We start from the raw sequence: 10324 nt of genomic DNA, 5'->3' as shown, positions 1-10324 counted from the left end.
GCTGACCTAAAGCCTACTAGAGTTTATCTATGATATTTTTAATTTATACAATACATAATATATAGTCACTGTGTATAACTGGAATCAGATGTCTAATACATTTCACACAGCACAGAGTTTTTTATTCAAATGGACGCAAAAAAAAAGAAGAGAGAATTATGACAACTAAAGGAAAAAATAAGGCAAATGAGAGTTTTGAGAATAAAAGGTTCTAGAGATAAAAATTTACTATGCTGTATAAATAATAGAGATTAATAATAATTAATAATGACAAAAGTAAGGATTTTTCAAATAATAATTCCCATGAGTTCACTTCAGAAAAAAATAAAATTACTACTATTTAAAAGCCCTGATGTTATTTTGAGGAAAATACCCAGGCAGACAATAGAGGGGAAGCTACTTCCCCTTACACATATACTTTAAAATGCCCTTTAAAATAGTTTTACCTCTTAGAGAAAGTTTTGAGAGGCTGCTTTATATATTTTATCTTTTAGACATGTTTCATTGCCTAGTTTTAAAAATAGTGATGGAAGAAATCATCAGGCATGTTTGCCAGTTTTCCTCAAACACTGGAGAAAACTCTTAACTCAGATCCCATAGTGTGATATATCTTCAGGATATGGAATTCCTCTCATTTTAGCAGGATGTGTGGACTAAAGTAAAATGCCAAATTAATGCTTAAGAAATGTAACTTTCTGAAAAAGCCACCTGTCTGAGTTTTGTTATTTACCACCAACACCCCCCCCAAAAAACACCTTTGTCAAAGCTTGCTCTAGTATTCCATTCTGAAGAACAGATTTTCAGAAAATAGTTCTCCAGTCAAAAAAACCCCCAAATGCCAAATTTAAGTTGTCCTGGTCTTCCTTATGGGGGTTCATTTTTTAACCAGTGCTAATTCCCCCTTTTTTATCTGGAGCAGCTTCTTTCCTGCATAGTCAATGGTGCCATGTGGGAACATTAGGGCCAGATGTGGATGATTAATAACTGTGTAGAAAAGCTAAATCTTTTATGATAGACCACATAAATCTCTCTGCTATGAGATGTCAGTTCTCCAGTCTGTAGCCTTTGTATAGGATTTTTTAGGCATTTGTTGCCTTTTTCTCTCTTGAAGTACTCAGATGATAAGACACTAATTATGATGATGCACTAATTATCAAAGACCTACAGCACTATAGAAAAGATGGATGTTTATTGCCTTTTGGTATTTCAAAACTCAAAAGAAGTCCTTACAGTCAAGTCATCATGACAATAAATAAATAAGGAATACTATTTAGAAGATGCTATTTGGAAAAAAACTTTCTTCAGCACAAAATCTTTTTTTTTTATGTAAAATGTTTGAAGTTATCAGTGAACAAGGAATTTACACCCCTTGATAGTATTTTCATATGTCCAGAAACAAACAACTTGAGAATATTCAAGTTGAAAGAAAATGCAGCAAAAATATTAACTTTAAAATAAATTCTGCTTAACCTTATCTTAAGCTTGTATCTGCCTGGAACAGTATTTAAGCATGTGCTTAAATCATACTGAAGTTACATTGTGGCTGAATATATGTTTGCATACTCGCTGAAAGGACCTATAGGAACTGATGCCAATTGAACAGATTTAGAGATTCAGAAAAATAATTGGGGTTTTCTGCATTAAGCACATCCCCCACATACACCATATTAATTTGACGTTATGAAATACTAATATTAACCTAATTCTACCAGAATTACCCTACAAATTCTACTCCTTTCCCTTTTGTAAACATTTTTTTTTTCATTTAAGCAGGTACCATAGTAATATCTGAATGTAAAATGTTGGTTTCCCAGAATCTATATTAAATTAAATATTGACTTAGCAAGCACTGTGTCATTCATTATTTACTTTACTCAATCTGTGGGATTTATTAAAAAATTGATAAGAACAGCTACTGGTAAAATCCCTCCAGGTGAGCTCCCCAGCCAAGCCAATTATGAAATAAGTAAACCTACAGTTACTATAATAAAATGACAGTATTCGATTTTAGCAGTTGGTGATATTTTAAAAGGACGCTTTGAGACACTTACTTGAAATGAATTAGGTGCCCAGTTTCATAAAAAAAAATTTAAGATTGCTTTTATTCTGTTATTTGCCAGACCTTTCTTTGCCCCTCTGCCCTTTTCTAAAAGTTGATTTCTCATTTTATTAGAAGGGCTTTTTTTCCCTGTATTTCAATAGTTCTCTTTCTCCCCTTATGCTATTTTAAACCAACTTGTGTATATCTGAGAAGTGCTACAGACCAGCCTGCAAATAACTGTGAAAACACTTTTAAGTGGAAAGACAAGTTTTATAAGGAAAAGGACATTTTCAGCTCTCTATTTCATTGGTGCTTGAAAACTCCTGTTTGGTCTAATGGTTAGAATGTTGTCCTGTGTGCAGGGATGAGTTTTGCACACAGTTTGTTATGGATGCAGTTCTATGGATGCAGAATTCAGGCCTGCATAATTTTCAACCCAGTATTTTACTGGCTTAAATGGTTCTAGACAGAAATTCTAATTTATTAAGTGCATAAGGTTTCACATACACAATGTCCTTGATTCAGATTCCCCATTAAGCCCTAAGTAGTGTACATTAAAGGACTGATCAAAAGCATTCTCAGTATTGTTGATTAAAAAAAAAAAAAAGCCCTATCAGCAGGGGAAGAAGAGGTACAGCAGGATTCCACAGGCATTCTTTATTTTTTTAAGTTAATAGATAATTTTTAGAAGTTATGGGGGAACACAATACTGTGTTGCATGACACATTCCCCTCCCCTGAAAACTTCATTTCTTTAATGGTGGGTAAACCCATGGTTGCCTTGGAACTGGGAGGCATTTTACCTCATTTTGATCCCTGGACTAGGCCAATAACTTTCCAATATAAATAACCTGTAAGTCACACAGAAAAAAAATAAAATTATGGCCACAGGATCACATCCTTGCTTTCAAAGGCTACAGTTAGTTTGAAAAAGGAAAATTAAAGTTCGGGAAACTTAACTACCAAGACAGTCCTGAGCTTGTAAGACCCCAACCAAACCCAGTGTTTGCAATTAACATCTGCATGCACTGAAATATCCCAGAGCAAAACCACCACAATTCAGGTCATCCTCAGAGCACTCCTCAAACATCAGCCTCTACCTCTCACACTGATAATTTTTGGTGGGCAGAAAGGGACTTTCATTCTCAGACAGGTCCTTGTTGGACCAAAGATCCATATTGAAATCACCAGTCAAGGGGAGGTGGCATTTTAACAGAAAACAGAGCTGGGGGGGCAGGGGAAGGGACAGACACAGGACACAGAGTCCATCAGTAAGTGAAAAGCTTTCACTCCTGAGCTGCTCCTTCACTCTTGGAACCAGCCTGATGTGAAAAACTCTGTTTGCTCAGGCACAAAAACTTTGCTTAAGCTTTACAGAGATCTAGATGAAAGCAAACAGCATGAGAAGCTAAGTTCATGATTTTTCATTATGTTTGGATACACTATTAATAAAGATTTCTCTACAGAAAATCCCCAGCAACATCATATCTATCAATACCAGCACTCAAACACTAATGCTACCAACAATAAACCAGTGAGCATAATCTTGCACCTGCATAGAAAGAGCTTATGGGCTTTTATTTGATGATGATTTGCAGAGGTGGTGTGGAACTGCAAAAAATGTACCTCCAGGAGACAGGATAAGAATTAACATACCTATAACCATAATGGGGAGAGATGGTCCTTCTTTTTGTTAATCAGTGTGTGTGGGAAGGAAAAAAAATGAAGCCTCACATATAAGCACAAACCCTACTTAAGATACTAGTTTTGGGTCTTGATATGAAGTGGACAAGATCAAAGGTATGAATTTTAATAAGTGCTCAGTTAATTTTAAAAGATTTTGCTAAGTTCAATATTATTTATCATGTCAGCATCTTAGAACAGCGAGAGGAGGACTAGAGTTTGACCTTATTCTTGTACCAACATAAACTCAATGTTTTAGTTTTCTTAAGACCGAGAAAAGGAAGAGGGAAACTCAAAACAATCCTTTCAAAATTTGAACATATTGATTTAAATCTTGTACCTTTGCTTTAAAACATCCACAGGAGTTATGTTTTTTAGAAGGAATGCAGAGATTTTGTAAGACATAATCAAATATTTGTTAAGCCTAAAGAAATTATTTAACACAGTGCTGAAGTTTAATCAAAGGATGGGCATAAACAAGAACTTTGTTAACAGGAATGGGGAATGTTTGGAATCATTCTTGATTCAATGCACTAGAAATACTGGCTGAATCCTCTTCCTATTTCTTTTCACTGATGAAGAAACACTCTTTCCCATAGCATTTCTCTTCCAAACATTCCAGAAGCCTAAAGAAGCTGTCCAATGCCTTTCTGTTCTTTAGGAGAGATTCACAGGCAGGGATTTCATGCTGATTTGTTGGCGACGTGTTGTCTCATTTGGACTAATCTGTTTTAAATGCCCTTTTAAGAGATTGGGAAGCTTCCAAAAAAAAAAAAAAATCTAAGGAAGTTTCACATTAAGAATTATTAAGGTATGAAACAAATGTTATGGGAAGAAAATGCTATGTGGCAGTTTGCAAAATAATTGGATTCTATAACCATTGTGGAAAAATGATTAGCTTTTAAATTCCCCTAAAATACAGGCACAAACAGCAGATGTTTCTTATATTATGAAAAGGACATCCTATACATACATATTAAAATATACATCTGAGGCATAGTAATATATTTTGTTTAAAACTGTAGGGCTTGAATTTTAATTTTTTAAAGGTTTTGTAAAGATTTGAAAGCTTTTAAATATAATTTTCTTAAATTAAAATAATTGAAAAATCTAGTCCTAGACAGCAAATGAAAACACAGTCATTTAGCTGACATTAAGTTATGAAAATATTACATTTATTTGAGTGCTGTCCCATGTGTTTGCTACAGATGGGTGCTCTGAGAAAAGATCACAGTGAATTCTTAAATCAGAATTATCAAAGTATCCCAAAGTATCTCTTTTTCAAGGAGTCACATGGGAAAGGGGAGGGGTAATGGATACAACTTACTTCTGGGGGGATTCTGATTCGACACAAGAGGAATATTTTTCATAACGAGAACAATCACCTACTGGAATAACTTCTCCCAGGAAAGCAGTGGATTCCCCAGCACTGGCCACATGTGAGGTTCAGCTGGACGGGTGCTGGGCCAGCCTGGCTACACCGTGGTTTTACGGTGCTTTTGCCAAAAAAGGCTGAGCCAGGTGATCCCTGAGGTCCCCCTCCAACTTCCCATGCCACCCATGACAGAAACAAGAAATCTCTGCTCTTTGCAGTACTTACAACTTGTTGACATTGCTTTAAGTGTTTTAAGAAATACACATGGGCAGGCTGACAGGGACTCATCAGAAAAAATACCGTGAACAAAGAATAAGAGAAGACAATAGCAGATGAGAATGATCAGGTCTGCTATACTTAAAAGATATTAGAATGCATTTGTAGCTATCCATATGAGCTTGTAAATCAGTCCCTGTTAGAAAAGATAAAAGACAGCAATGGCTCTTTGTCTTTAATAAAAAAAAAAAAAAAAAAAAAAAGAAAAAAAGGAAAAAAAAAAAGAAAAATTTGTTAAGAACAGCTGCAAGAATAATACAAATCACAATTTCGGCAAATGATTCTCATAATAGCTACACTAACTACCGAAAAATGTGTCACATCAATTCAAATCATCTTCCTTCAGAAACCAAGGGGACAGGAAGTGTAAGAGTCTGTCCCTGAGGGCTGCCCACCAAAAGGGAAAATACTGGCAACAAAAGGAACAAACTGTTTCTTAGTTGGGTACACAACTGGCTTGTTACGTTTGCTCTCTTGAATTTTGTTTCTCTTTCCTTTTTTTCTCTTGAATATAGGTCTATTACTTTCCTAGATAACACAGTTTTCAGAAGAAATAGCGTGCTGATAAAAAGGAAAATAATAATTTCTGCCTTGAATTTATATTATTACAGAATGACAACCATTTTTCAACACCAATTTAATCCAAAACCAAACTGTAAATTTGTTTCATATTGCAAAACCATCAAATGCCTCTTTGAATGGTTTCAAAGCGTATCTCAAATTGATCACTAGAGCCAGTTCAACTTTGTATTTTTCAGTTTATCATACCAAAGTAAAAAACATACTTCTCTCTAAATTATGTATTTCAGACTGAAACATGTTTTATTTTCAGACATCTACATTCAGTTCTTTTAATTCTTAAATACAAAACTATCTTTTCAAAGTGAGAAATTGAAATACTTAATGTCGAAAACATGAAAGCAAACTGCTTCAAGATTTTTTAAAGACAGTTTTAGATTCTGACGAAGCAAATTCCACAAAGATCTAGAAGCTCCATCTGGCACTTCCTTGATCAGTTGCCAAATCTGTTGAAACCTTTGTGAACTCCCCAGAATCCCATGTATTACCTGCACTCTCAAATTGCTTTGCCAATGCATCACTGGCACCTGACAGGGTGTTCTCTGCTGTTTGACACTGCCCAGCTGGGGATTTTGCTTTGACTCTCCCAAAACTAAAGTACTACACTGTAATTAGGCCCTAGTTCCTCCTGTGATATAGTCACTTTAATATCTATATTATCTTTCAGCTCAGCTGTTATAAATGTCTTCTATAATCTTATATACCACACACAATTTACTTTTGGCCCATGTTGTGCCACTACTGGGGAAAGGGCTGTAGCTCATTTTTATTGGCCCATTCCTCCCAAGTAGTTCCTCTTGGTGGAGTCCATGGTGTACAAAACACCTTCTGAACATAAAGAATGTCCCAAGAGACTTCCATTACAAGCATGAAAATTTAATTAGCAGACACTGACAGGGAAAAAAAAAATAAATCACATGACTAACAAATTTAAACCTCATCTTGTTCATATAGGGCTTTTTTTTTTCCTAGTTCATGTTGTGTGAAGGTTGGAGTGATTGACACTCACCCTCCAGATGCAACCAAATAGCCAGACAATGCTTCAAATAAAACCGCTACATACACTAATTTTACCTAACGCTGAAATAAAACCAACAGCCCAAAACGTATTACCCAGTTTTCCTTTATTTTCAGTGAGAATATCTTGCAGCTGGTTCAGATATCAGTCAGAGAAAGATCAATTTTTTAATACCCTTCAAAAATTTTTTCCTCTAGCTCAGTGCCTATCCTACTTTTTCTTTCAGCTGCACATTTCGAGAAACTCTTATGACATACACGAAATATTTGCTCTTTTATCTTGCCTCCTTCTTAGTTTAGAGAAAGGAGAATTAGAGAGACCCACCAGTATTTAGAGTAGATTGAGACTGATACTCCCATTGTGAAAATTTTCATCAGGTGTATAATAAAATGAGGGTGAGAGAGAAGGAGGGAGGGAGAAATTCCACCCTGCTGGACTGACCTGTGTGTTTGTAGCCAGCCCAGGGGGTGCAGGGCTGCACTTCTGAGCTCCACAGGGCAGAGCTGAGCTGGAGCCTGGACCTGGGATTAGGCTCTGCCTCACTGGCAGACCAAGGCAAAGCAGCACATCCCCTGAGCCCTGACATGAGGTCATTACTGCCTGATTGAGGATGCACTTTCATGCCTTAAATCTGGGAAGCCCAGGTGTGTTGTAGATTAGCACAACTTACAAGCAGTGTGTGGAAATTTATTATGATAATTGTTGCTTTTATTTTTTATTTCCCTGAACTCAGAGATAATTAATGCCAGTATGTGTCCTGGTGTCTGACTCCCTTAATTGGCCCTATGGTGCCTTGGGTGTTTGAAAATCCACTCACTTAAAGGCTTTTTTTTTTTTTTTTTTTTTTTTTTTGCCTTTTGACTTGTTTTCCTGGAGCTGCTCATTAGTGCCTAAAATATTTGATTACATTTAATTGTAATGTCTTCAATTCTGTGCACCTGCTGCAATTTATGTAGTGGGGGAAAACAAGACCTACAGAAGCTAAAAAGTGACATGAGGAACTGAATGTTAAAAAGAATTCCCCTGCAAAGGGTAATTGGGGTTAAATATGGAAGCAAAGTAAACACATTTTCAGTTGGGCTTTCCTACCTGCTATGGTAGCACCAAAAGGGTTTATAGCATAATGGTTTCATTTGCAATGTTTCTAAAACATTTCCCCATTCAAAGGTTTTATCTCCACTTTAACATTCCTTATTATTTTAAACCATATCTCTTGTACAAGAAAGTCCACATGGTGTTGGTCCTCCCTCGCTGGCAATACTGAGCCCCACTCCTACATGAAGAAATGATGCTCTAGTTTATATCTTTCCCACTCCTGCCAGCTTTCTTTTAGTAAAATATGTACATTTTACCTCCATGTTTTTTTCTTACAATTGCTGAAATGGTTAAAATTTTCCTGGCTGACAATTTCATTTTTAAAACACAGCTTACAGCATTTGCAAAGCAGTCAATAATACCAATACAAATTAGCATCACTGAGTATTCAAATTCCCCTGACAAGACTAGAAAAGGCATAAGGGATAGAGGAAAAGAGAAAAATCTAGTGCATTTTTAAGAGGGAAATTACATCAGAACATATTTCTGTTGAGCTGTACCACGTCCTCTCATTTATCCCCAAGGGGTAGTGCAAACCTGTAGAACAGGTTCTTCTAAAACATATATTTTTCAGAGGAAAACTAATTAGATCAGTTTTAACACAACAATATTAGCATCACATGAGAAATTCTGGTTTCAGCACAGCAGAGGAGAAGCAAAGAACAAAAATATCACCTGCTGATGGCTGTGATAGTTTCCAGCACATTTATGACCCAGTAACTATCTCTGCCAAGGAAATTCCACAACTGCTATGCAGTAGCATCCCAACACTTATATTTATTTCTCTGTATGGCAAATATCACCTGGAGCATTTTAAAGCAACAGTTAGTGCTCCATACAAATCAAGGTCAGAAATAAATTTATCCCTGAGATCTCTTGCTAAGTATGGCATATACTGAAAAATGTCAACATTGGCAACTCCACTTTTAAAACAATATTATTAATAATAGTCATAAGCTGTAATAAACTGCCAGGGTTCCTAAGAACGTTGCCACACAATGAACATTTTATGTTAATCTCTACATTTCCCTCTGTTGTGGAAACCACAGAGCTGTCAACAAATGCTAGAAATTAATCTTACACAGAATCAGAGACAGCAATACATTGATGAGAGATGTGATGAAAAACACTCCTCTCTGCTCATTCCCAACTAGCCTTTAAACAAATGGTACAGCAAATGTGTGGCATATTTTTACCTCAATTCAAGAACTGTCCCTGACGTCAACAACAGAATTCTGCTCTACAACTGAAGGCAGGGGACCAAGAGGAGGCAGGATGGTATTTCATTCTCTAGATTCACAACAGATTTCCTGTCAAGATACTTGATTTATGTTTCCCTGACCTACTGTGCAAAATGGAAATAAATGATGCTTTTTGCCAGTTTTTAATCACAGCACATTTGGTACCCCCAGAAGACACTGCCTTTGAACCTCGTTACAACCACACTCTACCAGTTGCACTCTAAATTACAGGGCTTCTGGGATTTCATGGGAATATCAAGTCAATATTTTAATTCTGTTTTTGCAAACAAGCCTAAGTAATTGCCTCAAAAGAGATGATAGTATGTATTTACTGAATTAAAATCACTGTCATTATTTCTATTTTGGAATCTTGTGGCTATCTGACACTTACAGGCCAAATGTGGCCAGTGCTCTAATGCACAGCTGTTATAGTATGACATGCAACTGTGACAGCTTTGGTACAGAGTAAAGTGGCTGAAGCACTTGCACAAGCAACATTGCAAGTAACTATTTTTAATGTTAGACTTTAATATAAATGGATAATGCCAAACCAGTTTGGTTTTTGGTATTCCTTCAGGTTTTTTTCTCAGCTCTAAGTTCCAGCAACAGCTCTCCCTCATTTTTAAGCTGCTCATGAAACTTTAGCAGAATCTATAAGCTCTTTGCAACATTCAAGAATTTTTTGATTTTTCAGAGTAATGCACTTTTTAAATATTCTACTTTAATTTTATGATAATCAAACTTAACAAAATTTAAATGATTATGAAGATGCTGTGATCTTGAATATTTAAATCAAAAGAGCATATGTGTTATTTTAACACTAATATCCCCCTAGCATATAAAGCCATGTTCAAGGATTAATGAGGTTTCTGTTACAACTTCTAAGTTTTGAAAAAATATTCTTGCTAACATTTCAAAGTGAATAAAACCCCCAGTAATCTTCCTTTATGTGCATTATGAATATTTAGAGATGCAGAACAAAAGCCTTTCTTACATGAAGGCTATTAGACTCCTCCC

This window comes from Pipra filicauda, unplaced genomic scaffold (assembly GCF_003945595.2).
Source record: "Pipra filicauda isolate LSUMZ 115617 unplaced genomic scaffold, ASM394559v2 scaffold3_size10097308_pilon, whole genome shotgun sequence".
Taxonomy (NCBI): domain Eukaryota; kingdom Metazoa; phylum Chordata; class Aves; order Passeriformes; family Pipridae; genus Pipra; species Pipra filicauda.
The sequence above is the reverse complement of the archived record's forward strand: the minus strand, read 5'-3'. Positions refer to the sequence as shown.